Genomic DNA, 25949 nt, shown 5'->3' with positions numbered 1-25949 from the left:
CACATCCCCCCTCCCTACCGTTCTCACAGCTCTCATCTTTTCTCACATCCCCCCTCCCTACTGTTCTCACAGCTCTCATCTCTTCTCACATCCCCCCTCCCTCCCTCCCTCCCTCCCGTTCTCACAGCTCTCATCTCTTCTCACATCCCCCCTCCCTCCCGTTCTCACAGCTCTCATCTCTTCTCACATCCCCCCTCCCTACCGTTCTCACAGCTCTCATCTCTTCTCACATCCCCCTCCCTCCCGTTCTCACAGCTCTCATCTCTTCTCACACCCCCCCCTCCCTCCCTCCCGTTCTCGCAGCTCTCATCTCTTCTCACATCCCCCCTCCCTCCCGTTCTCACAGCTCTCATCTCTTCTCACATCCCCCCTCCCTCCCTCCCTCCCTCCCTCCCTCCCGTTCTCACAGCTCTCATCTCTTCTCACATCCCCCCCTCCCTCCCGTTCTCACAGCTCTCATCTCTTCTCACATCCCCCCTCCCTCCCGTTCTCACAGCTCTCATCTCTTCTCACATCCCCCCTCCCTCCCTCCCGTTCTCACAGCTCTCATCTCTTCTCACATCCCCCCTCCCTCCCGTTCTCACAGCTCTCATCTCTTCTCACATCCCCCCTCCCTACCGTTCTCACAGCTCTCATCTTTTCTCACATCCCCCCTCCCTACTGTTCTCACAGCTCTCATCTCTTCTCACATCCCCCTCCCTCCCGTTCTCACAGCTCTCATCTCTTCTCACATCCCCCCTCCCTACCGTTCTCACAGCTCTCATCTCTTCTCACATCCCCCCTCCCTACTGTTCTCACAGCTCTCATCTCTTCTCACATCCCCCTCCCTCACGTTCTCACAGCTCTCATCTCTTCTCACATCCCCCCTCCCTCCCTCCCGTTCTCAAAGCTCTCATCTCTTCTCACATCCCCCCTCCCTCCCGTTCTCACAGCTCTCATCTCTTCTCACATCCCCCCTCCCTACCATTCTCACAGCTCTCATCTCTTCTCACATCCCCCTCCCTCCAGTTTTCACAGCTCTCATCTCTTCTCACATCCCCCCCTCCCTCCCTCCCGTTTTCACAGCTCCCATCTCTAATCACATCCCCCCTCCCTCCCGTTCTCACAGCTCTCATCTCTTCTCACATCCCCCCTCCCTCCCGTTCTCACAGCTCTCATCTCTTCTCACATCCCCCCTCCCTCCCGTTCTCACAGCTCTCATCTCTTCTCACATCCCCCCTCCCTCCCTCCCGTTCTCACAGCTCTCATCTCTTCTCACATCCCCCCTCCCTCCCTCCCTCCCGTTCTCACAGCTCTCATCTCTTCTCACATCCCCCCTCCCTCCCGTTCTCACAGCTCTCATCTCTTCTCACATCCCCCCTCCCTCCCTCCCTCCCGTTCTCACAGCTCTCATCTCTTCTCACATCCCCCCTCCCTCCCGTTCTCACAGCTCTCATCTCTTCTCACATCCCTCCTCCCTACCGTTCTCACAGCTCTCATCTCTTCTCACATCCCCCCCTCCCTCCCTCCCGTTTTCACAGCTCCCATCTCTAATCACATCCCCCCTCCCTCCCGTTCTCACAGCTCTCATCTCTTCTCACATCCCCCCTCCCTCCCGTTCTCACAGCTCTCATCTCTTCTCACATCCCCCTACCTCCCGTTCTCACAGCTCTCATCTCTTCTCACATCCCCCCTCCCTCCCTCCCTCCCGTTCTCACAGCTCTCATCTCTTCTCACATCCCCCCTCCCTCCCTCCCTCCCGTTCTCACAGCTCTCATCTCTTCTCACATCCCCCCTCCCTCCCGTTCTCACAGCTCTCATCTCTTCTCACATCCCCCCTCCCTCCCTCCCTCCCGTTCTCACAGCTCTCATCTCTTCTCACATCCCCCCTCCCTCCCGTTCTCACAGCTCTCATCTCTTCTCACATCCCTCCTCCCTACTGTTCTCACAGCTCTCATCTCTTCTCACATCCCCCCTCCCTCCCTCCCTCCCTCCCTCCCGTTCTCACAGCTCTCATCTCTTCTCACATCCCCCCTCCCTCCCGTTCTCACAGCTCTCATCTCTTCTCACATCCCCCCTCCCTACCGTTCTCACAGCTCTCATCTCTTCTCACATCCCCCTCCCTCCCGTTCTCACAGCTCTCATCTCTTCTCACACCCCCCCTCCCTCCCTCCCGTTCTCGCAGCTCTCATCTCTTCTCACATCCCCCCTCCCTCCCGTTCTCACAGCTCTCATCTCTTCTCACATCCCCCCTCCCTCCCTCCCTCCCTCCCGTTCTCACAGCTCTCATCTCTTCTCACATCCCCCCCTCCCTCCCGTTCTCACAGCTCTCATCTCTTCTCACATCCCCCCTCCCTCCCGTTCTCACAGCTCTCATCTCTTCTCACATCCCCCCTCCCTCCCTCCCGTTCTCACAGCTCTCATCTCTTCTCACATCCCCCCTCCCTCCCGTTCTCACAGCTCTCATCTCTTCTCACATCCCCCCTCCCTACCGTTCTCACAGCTCTCATCTTTTCTCACATCCCCCCTCCCTACTGTTCTCACAGCTCTCATCTCTTCTCACATCCCCCTCCCTCCCGTTCTCACAGCTCTCATCTCTTCTCACATCCCCCCTCCCTACCGTTCTCACAGCTCTCATCTCTTCTCACATCCCCCCTCCCTACTGTTCTCACAGCTCTCATCTCTTCTCACATCCCCCTCCCTCACGTTCTCACAGCTCTCATCTCTTCTCACATCCCCCCTCCCTCCCTCCCGTTCTCAAAGCTCTCATCTCTTCTCACATCCCCCCTCCCTCCCGTTCTCACAGCTCTCATCTCTTCTCACATCCCCCCTCCCTACCATTCTCACAGCTCTCATCTCTTCTCACATCCCCCTCCCTCCAGTTTTCACAGCTCTCATCTCTTCTCACATCCCCCCATCCCTCCCTCCCGTTTTCACAGCTCCCATCTCTAATCACATCCCCCCTCCCTCCCGTTCTCACAGCTCTCATCTCTTCTCACATCCCCCCTCCCTCCCGTTCTCACAGCTCTCATCTCTTCTCACATCCCCCCTCCCTCCCGTTCTCACAGCTCTCATCTCTTCTCACATCCCCCCTCCCTCCCTCCCTCTCGTTCTCACAGCTCTCATCTCTTCTCACATCCCCCCTCCCTCCCTCCCTCCCGTTCTCACAGCTCTCATCTCTTCTCACATCCCCCCTCCCTCCCGTTCTCACAGCTCTCATCTCTTCTCACATCCCCCCTCCCTCCCTCCCTCCCGTTCTCACAGCTCTCATCTCTTCTCACATCCCCCCTCCCTCCCTCCCTCCCGTTCTCACAGCTCTCATCTCTTCTCACATCCCCCCTCCCTCCCGTTCTCACAGCTCTCATCTCTTCTAACATCCCTCCTCCCTACCGTTCTCACAGCTCTCATCTCTTCTCACATCCCCCTCCCTCCCGTTCTCACAGCTCTCATCTCTTCTCACATCCCCCCTCCCTCCCGTTCTCACAGCTCTCATCTCTTCTAACATCCCCCCTCCCTCCCGTTCTCACAGCTCTCATCTCTTCTCACATCCCCCCTCCCTCCCGTTCTCACAGCTCTCATCTCTTCTAACATCCCCCCTCCCTCCCGTTCTCACAGCTCTCATCTCTTCTCACATCCCCCCTCCCTCCCGTTCTCACAGCTCTTACTTTTTCACAAATGTCCTCACTCCCCCAGCTTTCACTTCTGCACTACACCTCTAACCTCCCCACAGCTGCCTCTCTGCAAACTCCCCCCCCCCCCTTCCTCCACTGCCCTCTCTCACCTTTTCAAATGAGCCTCACAAGGCTGCATCTGATAAATCTGTGCTAGATGTGCGGCGTGTGCCGTTTTTTCCCCCCAACACATCGTAACATACCATGGAGCCAAGAGCACCGAGCTGAGTGTGGAGAGCTGGAACGCTTCACTCGGCTCTGTGCTACACAGGTCGGACAGGTGCGGGTGGGGATAGGAGCGGCTTCCCGAAGCAGCACAGGAATGGCAAAGAAAGAACAAAATGAGAGCATTTGTGGGGCTGGGACCACCAACATATGCCTTACCTGCACATGCCCTGGATGCCTGACAGAAGCCGGCGGAGGAAGTGAGTAGTTCAAAAACTTCCTCTACCGTCTTCTGTGATTAGTGACAGGTTGGAGAGGATTGGGCTAGCCAGAGGTGGCGGAACGCCGTTCCGCCGAGTTCCGGCTGAAAAAAAGCCCTGGGTGTTGTGGAGAAACCCCTCTGTGTCCACGAATATAACCAAAATATAGGAGGGGTGGACCTCAATGACCAGTTGTTAGCGCCGTACCTAGTTGCCCGTAATGCAAAACGCTGGTATAAAAAAGTGTCTGTATACTTATTTCAATTGGCTTTGCTGAACGCTCATGTGCTATACAGAGCTTCGGGATGGACTGGATCCTTCCTTAAATTCCAGGAAGAGATCGTCAGAGCCCTTCTGTTTCCAGACGGTGCTCCACCTCACCTTCCCCAACCAAATGCAGTAAGCCGGCTGCATGAGAGGCATTTTCCTTATGTCCACCCGAGTACCCCTACCCAACGAGCCCCCCAAAGAAGATGTTGTGTCTGTAGCAAGCGCGGATATAGGCGTGACACCCGCTATTATTGTCCCTCCTGTCCTGACAATCCTGGTCTTTGCATTGGTGAATGTTTTGAGAGCTACCATACACTAGTTGAGTTTTAGCGTAGGGTACAGCATTGCACAAACTAGGCACACTTTCACAGGGTCTCCCAAGATGCCATTGCATTTTGAGAGACCCGAACCTGGAACCGGTTACAGTTACAAAAGTTACAGTTATAAAAAAAATGTAAAAAAAAAAAATACACAAAAAAAAATAAAATAAAAAAAACAAAAATAGTTGTCGTTTTATTGTTCTCTCTCTCTCTATTCTCTCTCTATTGTTCTGCTCTTTTTTACTGTATTCTATTCTGCAATGTTTTATTGTTATTATGTTTTATCATGTTTGCTTTGCAGGTATGTCATTTTTTATACTTTACTGTTTACTGTATTCTATTGTTAACCATTTTTTTGTTTTCAGGTACGCCATTCAGCTGCAGCGCGGATTTATTTAACTTGACAGCAACAGCGTTTGCTCCCACGATACATAAAGCCGTGACTCCAGCGCTGTCGGAGGTGATTTCACCATCACAATTAAAAAAAAGAGCATATATGACAAAGCATAGGGGCAGCAGGGGAGGAGAAGCTATTTGCTCCTACCTTTTGCGGGTAGATGCCCCCAAGCCTCGCCATATATATATATTTTAGGCACAGGTTGCATTAAAAAATGTTTTATTTTTTACTATTTTTTTGTATTTGCTTTGCAGGTATGGTAAGTCTCACTGTTACACTGTAATGTTACTTTGTTTTATTGTTAACCATCATTTGCTTAGCAGGTACGCCATTCAGTTGCAGCGCGGATTTATTTATCTTGACAGCAACAGCGTTTGCTCCCACGATATCGCTCCAGTGCTGTCGGAGGTGATTTCACCACCACAGTTAATAAAAAGAGCATATATGCCGAAGCATGGGGCAGCAGGGGCGGAGGAGCGATTTGGGGCGGATGCCCCCATGCTTCGGCATATATAAATGGTGCATGTATGCCCATCATTAGAAGTGGGTGGATGAAGGGAGGTATTCTAATGGTGGGCATACCCACCGATCAATATCTTTTTTTCGTTCAGCCCACAGGCTGCATGAAAAAAAAGATTACAATATATGCCCAACAAGGACCAGCAACGTACTGGTATGTTGCTGGACTTTGAGTGGTTATACCAGAATGATGCCTGCAGGTTTAGGCATCATCTTGGTATCATTCTTTTCAGCCAGCGGTCGGCTTTCATGTGAAAGCAATCCTAGCAGCTAATTAGCCTGTAGACTGATTTTACAAGCAGTGGGAGGGAATGTCCCTCCCCCTTCCCACCGTCTTCCATGGTTTTCTCTGGCTCTCCTGTCCCAACAGGGAACCCGAGAATGCAACCGGTGATTCGGCCAGCTGACTATAGAGCTGATCAGAGACCAGAATGGCTCCAATCATCTCTATGGCCTAAGAAACCGGAAGCTACGAGCATTTCGTGACTTAGATTTTGCCGGATGTAAACAGCGCCATTGGGAAATTGGGAAAGTATTTTATCACACCGATCTTGGTGTGGTCAGATGCTTTGAGGGCAGAGGAGTGATCTAGGGTTTAATAGACCCAAATTTTTTCAAAAAAGAGTACCTGTTACCAGCTATTGCTATCATGAGGGATATTTACATTCCCTGGGATAACAATAAAAATGATAAAAAAATGAAAGGAACAGTTTAAAAATAATATAAAAAAAAGCAAAAAAAATAATAATAAAAAAAAAAAAGCACCCCTGTCCCCCCCTGCTCTCGCGCAAAGGCGAACGCAAGCATCGGTCTGGCATCAAATGTACACAGCAATTGCACCATGCATGTGAGGTATCACCGCAAAGGTCAGATTGAGGGAAGTAATTTTAGCAGTAGACCTCCTCTGTAAATCTAAAGTGGTAACCTGTAAAGGCTTTTAAAGGCTTTTAAAAATGTGTGTAGTGTGTCGCCACTGCGCGTTTGTGCACAATTTTAAAGCTTGTCGTGTTTGGTATCCATGTACTTGGCCTAAGATCCTCTTTTTTATTTCATCAAACATTTGGGCAACATAGTGTGTTTTAGTGCATTAAAATTAAAAAAGTGTGTTTTTTCCCAAAAAAATGCGTTTGAAAAAATCGCTGCGCAAATACTGTGTGAAAAAAAAAGGAAACACCCACCATTTAAATCTGTAGGGCCTTTGCTTTAAAAAAATATATAATGTTTGGGGGTTCAAAGTAATTTTCCTGCAACAAAAAAATATTTTTTCATGTAAACAAAAAGTGTCAGAAAGGGCTTTGTCTTCAAGTGGTTAGAAGAGAGAGTGATGTGTGACATAAGCTTCTAAATGTTGTGCATAAAATGCCAGGACAGTTCAAACCCCCCCCCCCAAATGACCCCATTTTGGAAAGTAGACACCCCAAGCTATTTGCTGAGAAGCATGTCGAGTCCATGGAATATTTTATATTGTGACACAAGTTGCGGAAAAAAGACAAATTTTGGGGGGGTTTTTGCACAATGTTGTCACTAAATGATATATTGCTCAAACACGCCATGGGAATATGTGAAATTACACCCCAAAATACATTCTGTTGCTTCTCCTGAGTACAGGGATACCACATTTGTGAGACTTTTTGGGAGCCTAGCTGCATACGGGACCCCGAAAACCAAGCGTCGCCTTCAGGGTTTCTAAGGGTGTAAATTTTTTATTTCACTCCTCACTGCCTATCACAGTTTTGGAGGCCATGGAATGGCACAAACCCCCCCAAATGACCCCATTTTGGAAAGTAGACACCCCAAGCTATTTGCTGAGAGGTATGGTGAGTATTTTGCAGACCTCACTTTTTGTCACAAAGTTTTGAAAATTGAAAAAAGAAAAAAAAAAACATTTTTCTTTTCTTTCTTCATTTTCAAAAACAAATGAGAGCTGCAAAATACTCACCATGCCTCTCAGCAAATAGCTTGGGGTGTCTACTTTTCAAAATTGGGTCATTTGGGGGGGTTTGTGCCATCTGGGCATTTTTTATTATTAAAACACATCAGTGTGACATCACAAGAGGACAATGGCCCAGGAAACATAAGGCATCCACTTCACTTTCAATCCAGTGTGATGTCTCTTTTGACCAAAAACTGATTGGACTGAAGTCCTCTGGCTGGAAGAGATTTGAGTTATTTATGAATGAGTACTGGATACAGTTACTTTTATAAGAGCAGCTGAGCTAGTTTTTTAGTTTTTAAAAGATGATCCTTGCACTATGTCAATTACATATGCCTCTAAATGTAAATATAATCTACTCCAAAACATTAATAATTAATGTAAAATGGACATACTTGATGGATCAATATGCATTTGAGCGTTCATTATTAGTTCTTTGATAGAGCTCGAGGACAGTAACTTGTATGCAGGATTGGGTTTGTTTTGCCATCTAATAACACTGAGAATGTGGCCTGGTTTGCAGCCATTCCCTCTACTTGCAGTTTGAGTATTATGAATTAGTAATAGTAGGAACAGTAACAGGTTTTAATTTTATCCCTTTCATGACTAAGCCTATTTTTGAAATTTGGTGTTTACAAGTTAAAATCCATATTTTTTTGCTAGAAAATTACTTAGAACCCCCAAACATTATATATATATTTTTAGCAGAGAATCTAGATAATAAAATGGAGATTGTTGCAATATTTTATATCACACAGTATTGCCCCGTACACACAGTCGGACTTTGTTCAGACATTCCGACAACAAAATCCTAGGATTTTTTCCGACGGATGTTGGCTCAAACTTGTCTTGCATACACACGGTCACACAAAGTTGTCGGAAAATCCGATCGTTTTAAACGCGGTGACGTAAAACATGTACGTCGGGACTATAAACGGGGCAGTGGCCAATAGCTTTCATCTCTTTATTTATTCTGAGCATGCGTGGCACTTTGTCCGTCGGATTTGTGTACACACGATCGGAATTTCCGACATCGGATTTTGTTGTCGGAAAATGTTATCTCCTGCTCTCCAACTTTGTGTGTCGGAAAATCCGATGGAAAATGTCCGATGGAGCCTACACACGGTTGGAATTTCCGACAACACGCTCTGATCGGACATTTTCCATTGGAAAATCCGACCGTGTGTATGGGGCATATTTGTGCAGCGGTGTTTTAAACGCAAATTTTTGGAAAAGGGACACTTCCATGAATTTTAAAAAATCCAAACAGTAAAGTTACCCCAATTTTTTTGTATAATGTGAAAGATGATGTTACGCTGAGTAAATAGATACCAAACATGTCACGCTTTATAATTGCACGCACTCGTGGAATGGCGACAAACTATGGTAGCTATGAATTTCCATAGGCGACGCTTTAAATTTACCTGCTAAACACCGTTTACATATGCGGGCACGACTTCCGTATGCGTTTTCTTCGCTGCGCGAGCTCGCGGGGACGGGGGCGCTTTAAAAAATTTTTTTTTTAAATTTATTTATTTTATTTATTTTTAGACTTATAAATTGTGTTTTAAAAAAATGTTTTTTTTTTTTACTTTTATTGCTGTCACAAGGAATGTAAACATCCCTTGTGACAGTAATAGGTGGTGACAGGTACTCTTTATGGAGGGATCGGGGGTCTAAAAGACCCCCGATCCCTCCTCCGCACTTCAAAGTATTCAGATCGCTGAAAACGGCGATTCGGATTACTGTGTATTTTTTTAAATTCGGCGCCATTGGCAGCCGAGTAAACGGGAAGTGACGTCATGACGTCGCTTCCGCGTTCACATTGAGAAGGCTGGAGCGAGGTCGCCCACGCTTCGTTCCAGCCTGCCCACAGCCGCCGGAGGCAGCTGATTGGACACCGGGCCTCCCGATCGCACGGGAGGCCTGGTAAGAGCGGCGGGAGGCGGCGGGAGGGGGGATGTCCCCTCCCGCTCCTCCGGTAAAACAGCCGAGCAGCTTTTAGCCGCATCGGTTGTTATATACGGGTAGCTGATCGCCCGCTCAAAACAACGGTACCGGGATGATGCCTGCAGCTGCGGGCATCATCCCGGTATAACCCCGGAAAGCCGAGTATACACATATGCGTACTGTCGGCGGGAAGGGGTTAAACTATTTGCTATGTAGTTATTATTCTTTTAGAAAGTAATGCAATCTAGCAAATGTTTTAAGGTATAGATTTAATTTTAGTTTTTATTTATGTGACCTCTTAGTTATTAGAATATGGTTGTTGCAATACACAATTTACAGTATATACATGCACAAACATTTCATATTGTTTTACTAGGCACCTCCCTATACAACATTTTAGTAATTACATGCTTTGCTAATAATCTGTTTATATTTGGCATAAATAACATTCACTTATGTAAATTACATACAATGTAAAATTAATTTATTGCTAAACGTCATGTAATTTGATTACCCTTACCTTATTACTAGTGCGTTCTAATCTGCTACTTAAAGTGTGGCCAAAATTTAAAAATGGCATATATGATACAGTCTGTCACCAGCATTACCAAAGTGGTCTTTGTTTTTCTGAGTCCCCCATCTCATATTTTTTTTTAGCTGAGTATCAGGTCATTAAGTCTTCTTTTCAGCTTCCTTGAACGCACAGATTTCATTTGCAGAGACACAAGTTTACATCAGTTTTCATGCATGTTTCAGTGAGTTTTATACCTATTGCAGATTCCTGCGCAGAAAAAAATCTGCACATAATACTCGTGTAGTGGTGTGAACAGGGCACATAGAGAACAATTGTTTTTCTTTGCGCAGAACGTGTGCAGAAAAACTCATGCCTCTGCACTGTGGTGTGAACAAGGCCTGAAAAAGATGTGTGGGAATATAAAATAACAAGCATTCAAGACATGGATGAGTAGTTTGGGGTGGAGTCCTGACCTCACCCCGGTAGAACACCTTTGGGATGAATTAGAGCGGAGACTGTGAGCCAGGCCTTCTCATCCAAAATCGGTGCCTGCCTCACAAATGCACTTCTGGAAGAATGGTCAAACATTCCCATAGACACACTCCTAAATCTTGTGGACAGCCTTCCCAGAAGAGTTGAAGCTGTTATAGCTGCAAAGGGTGGGCCAACTCAATATTGAACCCTACGGACTAAGACTGGGATGCCATTAACCACTAGGCATCCGCGCTATAGCCGAAAGACGGCTACAGCGCGGACTCCAATTGCCGGGAGGGCATCCCTGAATGTCCTCCTGTTTACATCCGCGATGCGCGAGCCCGCCGGCGTGCATCAGGGAAATTCTGTGTTGACCGTGTCCCTTGAACACAGCCAATCACAGATCGTGCTAAGTGGCCAATCACAGCGGCCATTTAGAACTCGATTTGAGTGTCCAATGAGAGATGATCTCATATGTAAACATATGAGATCATCTCTCATTGCCGGCTCTCTCTCCTCACACAGAGACCGCGTGTGAGGAGGGGGAGCAAACGGCTGCAGCGGTGAGTGAACAAAAAACAAGAAAATACAGTGCCCACAGTACCTGTCAGTGCCATCTGTCCCCAGTGCCGCCTGTGCCCAGTTTCATCTGTCATCAGTGCCACATCAGTGTCACATGTCATCAGTGCCACATATTAGTGCCATCAGTCATTAGTGCCATGTATTAGTGTCATCTGTCATCAGTGCCAAATATTAGTGCCATCTGTCATCAGTGCCACATCAGTGTCCCGTGTCATCAGTGCCACATATTAGTGCCATCTGTCATCAGTGTCACGTGCCATCAGTGCCACGTATCAGTGCCAGCTGTCAGTGTCACGTGCCATCTGTTTTCAGTGTCATGTGTCATCAGTGCCACGTATTAGTGCCATCTGTCATCAGTGCCACGTATTAGTGCCATATGTCATCAGTGCCAGGTATTAGTGCCATCTGTCATCAGTGCCACGTGTCATCAGTGCCACATATTAGTGCCATCTGTCATCAGTGTTACGTGTCATCAGTGCCATGTATTAGTGCCATCTGTCATCAGTGCCACATCAGTGTCACATGCCATCAGTGGCACGTATCAGTGCCATATGTCATCAGTGCTAGGTATTAGTGCCATCTGTCATCAGTGCCACGTGTCATCAGTGCCACATATTAGTGCCATCTGTCATCAGTGTCATGTGTCATCAGTGCCACGTATTAGTGCCATCTGTCATCAGTGCCACATCAGTGTCACATGCCATCAGTGGCACGTATCAGTGCCATCTGTCATCAGTGCCACATCAGTATCACGTGTCATTGTCCTGGTGCTCCAGGGCCTTCAAAAGTGTAATAGGTAGTCAACAAGTTATATGTGTAATTTATGCTCCTAGAACACCTGATGGTGCTCCCTGCATGTTGGGCCTCTCTAAATGGCTAGGCTGTGAAAAAGTCCCACACATGTGGTATTGTAATACTCAGGAGGAGTAGCAGAATGTATTTTTGGGTGTCATTTGTGGTATACACATGCATTGTGAGAGAAATAACCTAATGACAATTTTTTGGAAAAAAACATTTTCATTTTGCAAAGAATTGTGGGAAAAAATGACAACATCGAAAACTTCACCATGCATCTTACTAAATACCTTGTAATGTCTACTTTCAAAAAAGGGGTCATTTGGGGGGGATTTGTACTTTCCTGGCTTGTTAGGGTCACAAGAAATGAGATAGGCCACCAGTACATCAGGTGTGATCAATTTTTTATGATTTGCACCACAGCTTGTAGACTCTCTAACTTTCACATAGACCAAATAATATCCACTAATTTTGGTTATTTTTACCAAAGATATGAAGCAGTATAAATTGTGGCCAAAATTTATGAAGAAAAATTAATAATTTACAAAATTTTATCTCAGAAACTAAGAAAAATTAGTTTTTTTTTCAAAATTTTCGGTCTTTTTCAATTATAGCGCAAAAAATAAAAAACCCAGACATGATCAAATATGACCAAAAGAAAGCTCTATTTGTATTAAAAAAAGGACAAAAAATTCATTTGGGTATAGTATTACATGACTGAGTAATTGTCATTCAAAGTGTGAGAGCACTGAAAGCTGAAAATTGGTCTGGTGACGAGGGGGGGTTTAAGTGCCCAGTGGTTAAAGTTCATGTGCGTGTAAAGGCAGGCGTCCCAATACTTTTGATAATATAGTGTACCTGTACAAGCCTTTTAGGCAGGTGTGAAGAAATGCTGTAAGAATGCTTTCAAAATATATATTAGACATGTGCAATTCGTTTAGTTCCAAATTAATTCCGGACCTGGGCGTCGGCGTACGCCTATGCGCCGGCGCGCTCCGTTCCGCCCTTTTCAGCAAGTCTCTGTTGTTCCCGGGCGTCAGCGCGGCGCTAGGGCGCGCGCGGGTACGCGGCGCTTGTGCGCGCGCGCGTGTGCACGTGCGCGCGTACGGGCGTGCGCGCGTTCGCGATAGCGCCGGTTTGGCGCCAAAGTGCACATAAAAGTCCCCCTGTGCCTCTGGCACATTGCTGCTTCGTCTCAGCTTCGTGATCCTTGTTATCTGAACTTGATTATTTGCTACTCACCTGACCCGGCTTGTCTGACCATCCGCCTTGCTCCAATCCGACCCGGCCTGTCTGACTACTCTCCTGTTGCCTGCCTGATACCGTTGCCGATCTCTGCCTGCCTACCGACTCTGCCTCTGTCTGCTGTTTTGCCTGTCTCACATCCCTGCTGACCCGGACCGTCTGACCCTGCTTGTGCCTGCTGTTGTCCTTGCTGTTGCACCTTCAGCTTCAGCTCCAGTGATCTCTGCATCTCCAAGTGTTCCAGCTTGCTGCCTCCAGTCTCACCTGATCTGCAGTCCAGCCATCCCTGTGGGATCTCTCATCACTTCAGCATCAGAGACTCTGTTCTTCAGGCACTCCTACCCCACTGTGCTCAGGAGACCACTGTTCCCACTCCAGTGGCTCCTGAGCCAGCGTTGTATGAGAGGTCTTCTCCTACAAGTCAGGCTCTACTACCAGGTACCTAACAGTACGAAGCAGCCATGTCTGAGCCTGCAGGAGATACCTCTCCAATGAAGGAGATATGCACACATCTGGCGGCTCTCACCCAAGCAGTACAAGCCCTTCAGGATAATTATAACAGACTGGAGGGACAAGTTCAGAATCTTGCAGGGCCTAACCCTTCAGCCTCCTCTTCAGCTACTGCCCCAACACAGACTGTTCCAGGGCCTTCAGTTGTAATGCTTCCGCCTGAACCACGGGTCCCTATACCTGAAAGGTTCTCCGGAGACCGGGCTAAGTTTCGGGCCTTCCGCAATGCTTGTCAGCTCTTCTTTGCCCTACAGCCCAGAACCTTTTCACTGGAAGCCACTAAAGTTGGATTTGTAATTTCCCTCCTACAAGGGGAACCACAGACCTGGGCACATCGTTTACTTGAAGGGGACTCTTCTCTAACTCAATCCTTATCCGCTTTCTTCGAAGCCATGGCACAATTATATGAGGATCCTCAACAGACTGCCACAGCCGAATCTGCCCTGTTCGCGCTCCAACAAGGCCGCAGACCTGCGGAGGACTATGTTACTGAATTCAGACGTTGGAGCGCGGACACACAGTGGAATGACGCGGTTCTGCGTCATCAGTTCCGTATTGGATTGTCTGAAAGTTTAAAAGATGAACTTGCTCGAGTAGGTATTCCAAATACTTTGGAGGCCTTGATCACCCTAACCATTCAGATCGATCGTCGCCTCCGAGAACGCCGATCTGAACGATCAGTTCAACCAAACCGCCCGACCTGGATGACACCACGAGCTCCGACTCCTGCAGCACGCTACTTACCTGTGCCCAGTCCAAATTCAGTTAATACCACACCAGATACCTCCGAACCCATGCAGCTAGGTCTGATGCGACCTGCCCTGTCCTCCGAAGAGCGTGCCCGACGTCGACAATTAAATCTGTGTCTTTACTGTGGAGGAACCGGGCATTATGTCCATAATTGCCCAGTCAGAATAAGTAAGTGTCCATCTCCTATACTTACCAGTCTCTCTGCTTTATCTACAAATTCTACCCATCTTGCCGTTCCTCTCTCGTTACAGCTTCAAGAAAAGACACTCCAAGTCAACGCAATTATTGATTCCGGGGCATGCAGCTGCTTTATAGACTTAAACTTTGCCAATCAGCACAACATCCCTTTACGAACTAAAGCCCATGGACTGTCTGTCTTTCTTGCCGATGGCTCCCGTATCAGATCCGGACAAGTGACACAAGAGACCGTGCCATTATCCACTACAATTTCTTCTCAACACAAGGAATGGCTGATCCTTGACGCCATCTCCTCCCCTATGTTTCCCATTATCCTGGGCATTCCCTGGCTACAGGCCCACAACCCACACATCCATTGGGCTTCTGGAGAAGTAAAATTTCTGTCATCTTACTGCCAGGAACACTGTTTGACGAAAGATTTGGATTCCCAAGCTACCCTGCTTTGCCTGGACTCCGACCAGAAAAATTGTCAGGGCATTCCCAAACAGTATCATGACTACATTGATGTCTTTAGCAAAAAGGGGGTAGATTCTCTTCCACCTCATCATCCCTACGATTGTCCCATCGAATTGCTACCAGGATCCGAAATTCCCTTTGGACGCATCTTTCCCCTATCTGAGAAAGAACAAGAAGTGTTGAAGACATACATAGATGAAAACTTGGCCAAAGGATTCATTCGCCATTCTACTTCTCCAGCAGGTGCGGGAATATTCTTTGTTGCCAAGAAGGACAAATCTCTCCGCCCGTGTATTGACTACCGAGAACTGAATAAAATCACGGTCAAAAATCGTTATCCCCTACCCTTGATACCCGAACTGTTCCAGAAATTAAGGACTGCCGTCATTTTTACTAAGCTCGATCTAAGAGGTGCCTATAATCTGATCCATATTCGGGCTGGGCATGAGTGGAAGACAGCTTTTCGGACCCGATTCGGGCATTATGAATATTTAGTCATGCCTTTTGGACTCTGCAATGCCCCTGCGACTTTCCAACACCTAATTAATGATGTGCTTAGAGACTTCCTAGACCTGTTTGTGATCGCATATCTAGACGATATTTTGATCTTTTCAGAATCCCTGGATCTTCATCGAAAACATGTTTGCCAAGTGTTGGATCGTTTCCGCTTACACAGACTTTATGCAAAAGCGGAGAAATGCGAGTTTGAACAACAGAGCATTCAATTTTTGGGCTTGATTATCTCCTCAACTGTTATCAGGATGGATCCACAGAAAGTTTCTGCTGTTCTAGAATGGCCGGTACCCCTGGACAAGAAAGGGGTTCAACGATTCATCGGGTTAGCAAACTTCTACAGAAAGTTTATCAAGGGTTTTTCTGCAATAATCGCACCAATCACACAACTAACCAAACAGAACACCCGTTTTTCCTGGAATCATTTAGCCCAAGAGGCTTTTGAGAACCTCAAGAGACTTTTCACCTCAGCACCTATTCTCAGTCACCCTGAACCATCCTTGCCATTCATTTTAGAAGTGGACGCTTCAGAGATAGCGGTCGGTGTGATACTCTCGCAACGAAAGGGCAGTAAAAATGCTATGCATCCCGTGGGATTCTTCTCCCGAAAACTCTCCTCTGCGGAGAGAAACTATGATGTCGGTGATCGGGAGCTTCTTGGCATCAAGACTGCATTGGAGGAGTGGAGGTACCTGTTGGAGGGGGCTGTGCATCCAGTACTAATTTATACTGATCACAAAAATTTAGAGTATTTACGATCTGCTAAAAGACTAAAACCCCGTCAAGCCCGTTGGGCGTTGTTTTTCTCACGCTTTTCCTTCCACATTACTTATCGGCCAGGTTCAAAAAATGTCAAACCAGACGCATTATCACGAATGCATGACAACCCAAGGGACTTAATTGCTCCTGACACCATTTTACCTGCAAACAATTTTTTGCTTATACAAACTGATCTTCTCTCTCAGATTAAGGAAGCATCCTCTGAATCAGCCAGACCCACAGGGTTTACCTTAAGTAACAAGGACGGACTATTCTCGAGAGGGAGTCAAATTTTTGTTCCTGAAGAGGTTCGGGTCAAGGTCTTGGCACTCCTTCATGATCACCCACTGGCAGGTCACTTTGGGGTTCGTAAAACCCTGGAATTGGTACAGCGTACCTTCTGGTGGCCCAATTTAAAGGACTTTTGCGAGAAGTATGTCAGATCTTGCCCTACCTGTACCCAGAATAAGACTTCCAGGAGTCGAGCTTGGGGCCTGTTAAAACCTTTACCTGTACCCGATAGGCCCTGGAAGATGATATCCATGGACTTCATTGTAGAGCTTCCATGTTCTGAGGGGTGTTCTGCTATCTTCGTGGTAGTAGACCGCTTTACCAAGATGGCCCACTTTCTTCCATTAAAAGGAACTCCGTCAGCTATTGAAACAGCTCACATCTTCATTAAGGAAATCATTAGACTTCACGGAATCCCTGTAAACATAACCTCTGACAGAGGGGTACAATTTACCTCACGTTTCTGGAGAGCCCTGTGTGAGACTTTAAAAATCAAACTGGCTCTGTCTTCGGCCTATCACCCTCAGACCAATGGTCAGATGGAAAGGACCAATCAGACTCTTGAGCAGTATATTAGATGTTTCACTTCTTTCTCACAAGATGACTGGGTATCCTTGCTGCCTTTGGCAGAATTTGCCTACAACAATGCCAAACATTCGGCCACCGGTCAATCCCCTTTTTTCGCTAATTATGGTTTTCATTTAACCTTTTTACCTGATTTCATTCCAGAGTCCTCAGTCCCGGCAGTACAGAGTACGGTAGACTTCATCAATCATAACAACCAGATGTTGCAGGAAGCAGTATCCAAAGCTCAGGCGGACAGCAAGAGGATCTTTGACCGGAAGAGAAGAGGGGAATTGAAGCTTCAGCTTGGCGATCAGGTATGGCTTTCTACAAGTAATATCAAACTAGCATGTCCTTCTAAGAAGTTGGCACCTAGATTTATGGGACCGTTTCCAGTTAAAAGAAAGATCAATGAAGTTTCGTATGAACTGACTTTGCCTGACTTTCTTAAAATACACCCTGTGTTTCATGTGTCATTGCTCAAACCTGCTGTACCTGATCCCTTCCCCGGTAGAGGAACTAGACCTCCTGAACCTATTATGATTGATGGCAACGAGGAATTTGAAGTTGAGGCTATCCTGGATTGCAGGAAAAGACAAGGGCAGATCCAGTTCCTAATCAAGTGGAGGGGCTACGGGCCAGAAAGTAATTCGTGGGAACCAGATAGCAATGTACATGCCAGCGTTTAGTGCAAGCCTATTTTTCTAACCATCCTAAAAAGAAAAGGCTTTTGGGCACCCGGAGGTTGCCCCTTGGGGGGGGGCAATGTCAGGGTACCATTGGCGCCGGACCTGGGCGTCGGCGTACGCCTATGCGCCGGCGCACTCCGTTACGCCCTTTTCAGCAAGTCTCTGTTGTTCCCGGGCGTCAGCGCGGCGCTAGGGCGCGCGCGGGTATGCGGCGCTTGTGCGCGCGCGCGTGTGCACGTGCGTGCGTACGGGCGTGCGCACGTTTGCGATATCGCCGGTTTGGCACCAAAGTGCACATAAAAGTCCCCCTGTGCCTCTGGCACATTGCTGCTTCGTCTCAGCTTCGTGATCCTTGTTATCTGAACTTGATTATTTGCTACTCACCTGACCCGGCTTGTCTGACCATCCGCCTTGCTCCAATCTGACCCGGCCTGTCTGACTACTCTCCTGTTGCCTGCCTGATACCGTTGCCGATCTCTGCCTGCCTACCGACTCTGCCTCTGTCTGCTGTTTTGCCTGTCTCACATCCCTGCTGACCCGAACCGTCTGACCCTGCTTGTGCCTGCTGTTGTCCTTGCTGTTGCACCTTCAGCTTCAGCTCCAGTGATCTCTGCATCTCCAAGTGTTCCAGCTTGCTGCCTCCAGTCTCACCTGATCTGCAGTCCAGCCATCCCTGTGGGATCTCTCATCACTTCAGCATCAGAGACTCTGTTCTTCAGGCACTCCTACCCCACTGTGCTCAGGAGACCACTGTTCCCACTCCAGTGGCTCCTGAACCAGCGTTGTATGAGAGGTCTTCTCCTACAAGTCAGGCTCTACTACCAGGTACCTAACAGATGGGGACAAGGGCCTCATCCCCACAACCCTTGCCCTGTGGTTGTGGGGGTATGCGGGCGGGGGGCTTATCGGAATCTGGAGGCCCCCTTTAACAAGGAGACCCCCAGATCCTGGCCCCCCTTGTGAAATGGTAATGGGGTACAAATGTACCCCTACCATTTCACAAAAAAGGAAGAAGAGGAAGAAGCAGAGGAAGAAGCAGAGGAAGAATCGGGGAAGAACAAGATGGAGGAAGAAAACCGAATGAAGACCAGAAGAAGGTCTTGTCAAAAGGAATTGTCAAAAACCGTCTCTTGTCTTTTTTAACATTTTTGACACTTTTTTTGTGAAATGGTACCATTTTTACACAGGGGGGGCTGGGATCTGGGGGTCCCCTTGTTAAAGGGGGCTTTCAGAGTCCGATAAGTCCCCCGTCCGCATACCCCCACAACCACTGGGCAAGGGTTGTGGGGATGAGGCCCTTGTCCCCATTAACATGGGGAGGATGTCCCCATGTTGACCCCGCTCCCCTCTGACAACACGGGGAAAGCCATAGGGAAGTCCCCGTGCGTCAGAGGCGGCGGTATCACGGGGTGGCCCCGCTCTCTGTTATATAAAAGCTGTCACCTGAACAGAAGCGTCACACAGCGGGAGACTCCCATTGAGGCGGATCAGAGGACAAAGCGGAGAAGAAGAAGCCGGACGAGGAGACCGGAGGAAGAAGTGGAGGAAGGTAGAGGAACAAGTGGGGGAAGAACAAGATGGAGGAAGAAAAAGAACACCGAAGGAAGGCCAGAAGAAGATGGAAAAAGAAGCGGGGAAAGAAGAAGACATTAATAAAGGAATTGTCAAAAACCGTCTATTGTCTTTTTTTAACATTTTTGACACTTTTTTTGTGAAATGGTGAAATACCCCATACCCCATTACCAATTTACACGGGGGGGGTGGGATCTGGGGGTCCCCTTGTTAAAGGGGGCTTCCAGATTCTGATAAGCCCCCCTGCTCACAGACCCCCACAACCACCGGGCAAGGGTTGTGGGGATGAGGCCCTTCTCCCTATCAACATGGGGACAAGGTGCATTGGGGGCTACCCCAAAGCACCCTCCCAATGTTGAAGGCATGTGGCCTGGTACAGTTCAGGGGGGTGGGGCGCTCTCTCGTCCCCCCTCTTTTCCTTTTTAGGGGACCCCCACAGCATTTTTTTTTACATTTTGGCGCAGGGTTCCCCTTAATATCCATACCAGACCTGAAGGGCCTGGTATGGAATTTGGAGGGACCCCCACACATTTTTAAAAAAAATTTTGGTTCAGGGTTCCCCTGTGGGGGAATCCCGTGCCATTTTTATCAATGAACTTTTATGTGTATTGCCGGACCGACAATTCATTATAGCCGCGAGTAGTTTTAAATTACTTTTTTTCCTTTAGAAATATAATTTTGCTGTCAGACTGTTCTAAACATGGGAAACATGTGCCACTTTATAGGCATACTATAGACACCCCCCAGGTACGAAATTTAAAGGCATATTACACTTTTATTGTTTCACTTTAAGCAATATTAAAATCACCGCTCCCGAAAAACGGCCCTTTTTAAAACTTTTTCTGCATTGATACATGTCCCCTTGGGCAGGACCCAATAACTTGCATATTAACCTTTAAAATTAGCAGTTTTGATTTCTCCCATAGACTTTTAAAGGGTGTTCTGTGGCTTTCAAATTTGCCGCGAACACCCCAAATTGTTCGCTATTCGGCGAACGGGCGAACAGCCAATGTTCGAGACGAACTCATGTGTTCGCTGCGAACATAAAGCCCATCCCTAAAGCAGATGAAAGACACATCATGTATACTTCCCTTCGACATCGGAAGATGTCCAGCAGTGCCATCAGCACAGAACTGGCGGAAAGCAGTTGGACTCATGTACATCCATTTACTGTCCAGAGAAGTCTGGCCAGAAGTGATCTTCATGAAGGAATTGTGGCCAAAAAGCCATACCTCTGACGTGGAAATAAGGCTAAGCGACTCAACTGTGCACAAAGACATAGAAATTTGGGTGCAGACAAATGGCAGCAGGTGCTCCGGACTAATGAGTCAAAATTTGAAATATTTTGCTGTAGAAGGAGGAAGTCTGTAGGCAACAGTGAAGCATGGTGGAAGTTCACTGAAAGTTTGGCCCTGCATTTCTGCAAAGGAGTTGGAGATTTGGTCAGGATTAATAGTGTCCTCAATGCTGTGAAATACAGGCAGATGCTTATCCATCATATCATATCATCAGGGAGGTGTGTGATTGGCTGCATATTTATTCTACAGCAGGTCAACGACCCCAAACATATAGCCAATGTCATTAATAACTCTCTTCACCATAAAGAAGAACAATGTGTCCTGGAAATTATGGTTTGGCTCCCACAGAGCCCTGATCTCAACATCATCGAGTCTGTCTGACATTACATGGAGAGAAGGAGAGAAGCAGCCTACATCCACAGAAGATCTGTGGTTAGTTTTCCAAGATATTTGGAACAATCTTCCTGCCAAGTTCCTTCGAAAACTGTGTGCAAGTGTATCTAGAAGAGTTGATGCTGGTTTGAAGGCAAAGGGTGGTCACGTCAGATATTAATTATTTTCTGTTCGTTTACTTATTATTATTATTGTTAATTGATAAAAATTAACTATTAGCAATTCTCTTCCTGAAAGAATGTTTAATTTACTGCATTTTTTTCACACCTGCATAAAACTTTTGCATTCCATTTAGTTCAACTAACAAAATGTATATTACATTTTTGGTTTTGGGTTTAATTACGTTTTAAACTGGCATAGTGCACATTGTTATCTCTCAAACAATGGCTGAACCACGTCATTAAACTGTAAGCATTTGTCAGCAAAAAACACAGATATACGCAAGGAGGCAGGAAGATGCCTACGTGCAAAATACACGTTTGTCCTGGTTTCAGCTGTCTTACTTACTGGATTATCTTCTCATATCACCAATATGCAAAATGCTCAGTGCCCCGATAGATAAGATATGGTCAGAAAAGGCATGTGGTCTATTCTTTCCTTACTCTGTCAATATGACAATCTACGAACAACTGTCCCTGTGTTCTCTATCTGCTGCTGAATAAAATTAATGGAGCCCATTAGAGATGATTGCATGAACAAATATCTGCTTTGGCCACATTTGGTGTATTTTTTTCCCTCTAATGCCCTGTACACACGGTCGGATTTTCGGACGGAAAATGTGTGATAGGACCTCACGTGCAGGGAAAATAAAAAAAAAAACAGTATTTTTGCTTGCACATGATTGGATGATGGAAGTCAGCAAAGCTTCACCTCATTCAATAAACTAAATGAAAATTGCAAAGTGAACACTTTATTTTCCCACCTCAGTGGGGGTTGATTTACTAAAGGCAAATTGGCTTTTCACTTAGCAAGGATTTTTTTTTTCTTCGCTAAGTGAATGAGCCAAAGCTCTGCTGACTTCCATTATTCAATTATTTACTTATTATTAAACTTTTATTCATTTTCCAACATATCCATTAAAACATACTTCATATCACTAGTATTCATATTTTATCAAAATAGATACATCCTTATCCATGACAACTCTTCTCCCTCTCAAAAAAAACAAAACCCCCCCCCAATAACAACATACAAACAAATCCTTCCCCTTTCCCCTCTCCTCTCTTCTCCCTCCCCAACTCTAATAATACCTCCCCCCTCCTCCCATCTCCTCTCTTCCTCCAAATGTATTGTGTTCATTGTGCTTTACACCCCCCCTTCCACCGAAAAAAAAACAACTTAACATATTACCCATTGTTCAAGCATTCCATCATTGTGAAGAAATAAAAAAAAAAAAAAAAAAACTTATTACAAAAGTTGGTATATTAGGAGGCTTCCCTGAGCCAACTCAATCCACTCTTAAACACCAAACAAAATATCTAAAAGTATTATATGAGGCTTCTATGAGCCATACTTCCCCATACTTCCCTCTTATTAAAGTGAATATACAGTACTGTATGCATAGACATTTGTGCTGTGCTTATTGTTACTCACTATACTTATATCTTTCCCAGTCTTTGCACCCAGAATTGGAGACACAGATATATATATATACAGTATCTCACAAAAGTGAGTACACTCCTCACATCTTTGTAAATATTTTATTCTATCTTTTCATGTGACAACACTGAAGAAATGACACTTTGCTACAATGTAAAGTAGTGAGTGTACAGCTTGTATAACAGTGTAAATTTGCTGTCCCCTCAAAATAACTCAACACACAGCCATTAATGTCTAAACCGCTGGCAACAAAAGTGAGTACACCCGTAAGTGAAAATGTCCAAATTGGCCCAATTAGCCATTTTCCCTCCCCGATGTCATGTGACTCGTTAATGTTACAAGGTGTAAGAGAACTGTTGTCGCATGCGCGCATAAGGGACTCTTTGGATCGCAGATGCGCCAATGTGCGTGCGCAAAAGAGTGTGCGCGTCCGCAGGAGCGCGTCCACGCACCCCTTTGGCGCCAGCCGGCCTATTTAAGGGGCGCACTGACTGTAACAGATGCTGACTGATCTTCAGCTGTTCCTGTACCAGTACCCTGTGATTCCTGCTTGCCTGCCTTATATCCGTTGCTGAACCCTTGGCTCTCCTTGACCTTGCTTCTGGACTCTCCCTCATCTCTGATTACTGGTTCCTGATTCTGGCTTCCTATTTGACTCTGCTCCTGCCTGATGATTTGGTACCTTGCTGCCCGCCTGCTTCCGAACCCAGCTATTCCTGTGACTTTGCTCCTGTCTCCTGTTTGGCTCCAAGCTGCTTGCCGGGTTGCTGCATCTCCGCTCCTGTGATCTGCTGCGACTTCCTGCATTCCCAAAGTCGCATCATCTTCCTCAAGCTTCCAGGGCTACATCTGCAGGCACTCTTGTTCCTCCTATCCCTTGGGTCCTTCTGTCTCTATCCTCAGCGGGACCCGGGTTGGAGATACAAGGGAGGCTGACCTCGTCACTTCAGAATCCGATAAGATACGTGACACAAGGTCTCAGGTGTGAACGGGGAGCAGGTGTGTTAAATTTGGTTTTATCGCTCTCACCTTCTCACACTGGTCACTGGAATTTCAACATGGCACCTCATAGCAAAGAACTCTCTGGGGATCTGGAAAAAAGATTTGTTATGCCCCGTACACATGGTCGGATTTTCCGACGGAAAATGTGCGATCGGAGCTTGTTGTTGGAAATTCCGACCATGTGTGGGCTCCATCAGACTTTTTCCATCGGATTTTCCAACACACAAAGTTTGAGAGCAGGCTATAAATTTTTTCGTCAACAAAATCTGATTGCGTCAATTCCGACCGTGTGTGGACAATTCCGACGCACAAAGTGCCACGCATGCTCAGAAGAAATTCCGAGACAGAACAGCTCGGTCTGGTAAAATTAGCGTTTGGAATGGATAGAGCACTTTCGTCAGGCTGCAAGCTTTAAAATTGTTTAATACAGCGCACTCTCTTCTTCTTTCTAATGCTAAAAGAATGAAGTAGTTTTGCTACTCATATTCACACAGACTTCTCACAAACTTATTTCTTTATTATTTATCATGATATTTATCATGATTCCCTCAATATATTTTGATTTGTCACATCTGACCAAAAATCTTCTTTTTTTTTTTGGTTTTGTATTTTTTTCAAGGCTGATGTTTTTTTTTTTTTTTTTTTTTTTTTTTACTTCAGAATATTTTTGTGTGTGTTTTGTGTGTCAAGTTACCACAACACCATTATTATCTTGTATTATTTAATCTCAAGGAGGTTGCTTGGTGTTGGTGTCTCTTGTTAATTTCACATTGTAGTTTACAAATGTACCTGCCTCCTCACAAACAAACTGTCCTTTTTGAAGGAAAACACACATAGGTGAGTATAATTGAACCAAAAATTCCTTTATTAAGGGCTCAGAACCAAACAAAGAGGGAGGCTATGCTGGATAAACATCATAAATTGGCGAAGCCTTTGACCCCCAGGGCAGACATCAATTAATTTCCTGCAAAATTGGTGGCCTGAGGAGTCCATATCTAAGGGAGTGCAGTCTGGTCCAGAAGTCCCAGAGATCATGAAAGCAGCAGATGACATCTGTGTCCCCACGCTGTGGTACTACAAAAGCCTGCATATTTTGCCAGACAAGACTGAACCCAGGTCATCACTCTCTGGTCTTCCTTCCACGCTTCCTTCCCGGCTGTGGCTCTGGTGTTGGAGATGTGGCAGGAGGAGGAGTAGGACCTGGAGGAGGAAGAGGAGGAGAAGGAGTAGGGCCTGGAGGAGGAGGAGGAGGAGGAGTAGGACCTGGAGGAGGAGGGTGACAAATGTGGGTTGCACATGTGAGTTGGCCCCTCAACCCCTTATTTAGAGCTTCCAAAATTAAAAACTCACATAGGAGTCATTGGCCCTCCTCCATCTGCATCATTTTGCATGCAGTTATGCCAGCAAAATCCTCCTCCACACTGTGGGGTGTTCTGAGAGCCTCAGTAGCCTTCCAAAATAGGTCTATGGCAGCCTCCTCCAGGTTACTCCTCTTCCTGCCACTTTGTCTTTGAAGGCGGAGGGTAGGTACCTGGGTATCAGGCAGCCTGCTTGGCCCGGCCACCTCCTGGCTGAGACTTCCCTGTGTATGAAAAAGGGACATGGTTTTAGTTTTTTGCTTCATCAATCACAATCATAAATTAGTACTCCAAAATAACATCTATTTAACATCATCGATTGGACAACCAGAAATATTTATAAGAATGCTATACCTGGCTCAAGCTGGGCTCCACCACATGTTGCTGCCTGGAAGGCCTAGGTTGGGCGTCAGAAGCCTCAGCTGGGGGGGAAGGAAGCGTGGAAGGAAGAGTGGAGAGTGCTGGCCTGGGTTCAGTCTGACCTGCCAGAAAATGCAGCCTGTCATAGTACCACAGCCTGGGGAGATAAATGTCATCTGCAGCTCCTGATCTCTGGGAATTCTGGACCTTCTTGTGCTCCCTTAGATAAGTGCTCCTCAGGCCACCAATTAGGATCTTCAAATAGGTGATGTCTGCCGTGGGGATAACCGACTTCACAAATTGCATCAACTTATCCAGCGCTGCCTTCCTCTTTGTTTGGTTCTTATAATCAGGGTGGTTTATCTGCCACAGACAAGGCAGCTCCCTGAACATATCTATGAAGATTGGCATAAAGTCCTGATCCTTCAAGATATCCATTTTAACTGCAAGACACAACACAAGACAAACCCTAATGTCAGCCTAAAGTCTTCTAAACTTGTGCAAATACAGGCCTCAATCTAGAAGCAGTATAGGCCCAATGTTAAATCTTACCTTCGCTATCA

Source organism: Aquarana catesbeiana, linkage group LG06 (genome assembly GCF_042186555.1).
Source record: "Aquarana catesbeiana isolate 2022-GZ linkage group LG06, ASM4218655v1, whole genome shotgun sequence".
Classification (NCBI taxonomy): Eukaryota; Metazoa; Chordata; class Amphibia; order Anura; family Ranidae; genus Aquarana; species Aquarana catesbeiana.
Note: the sequence above shows the minus strand (reverse complement) of the source record.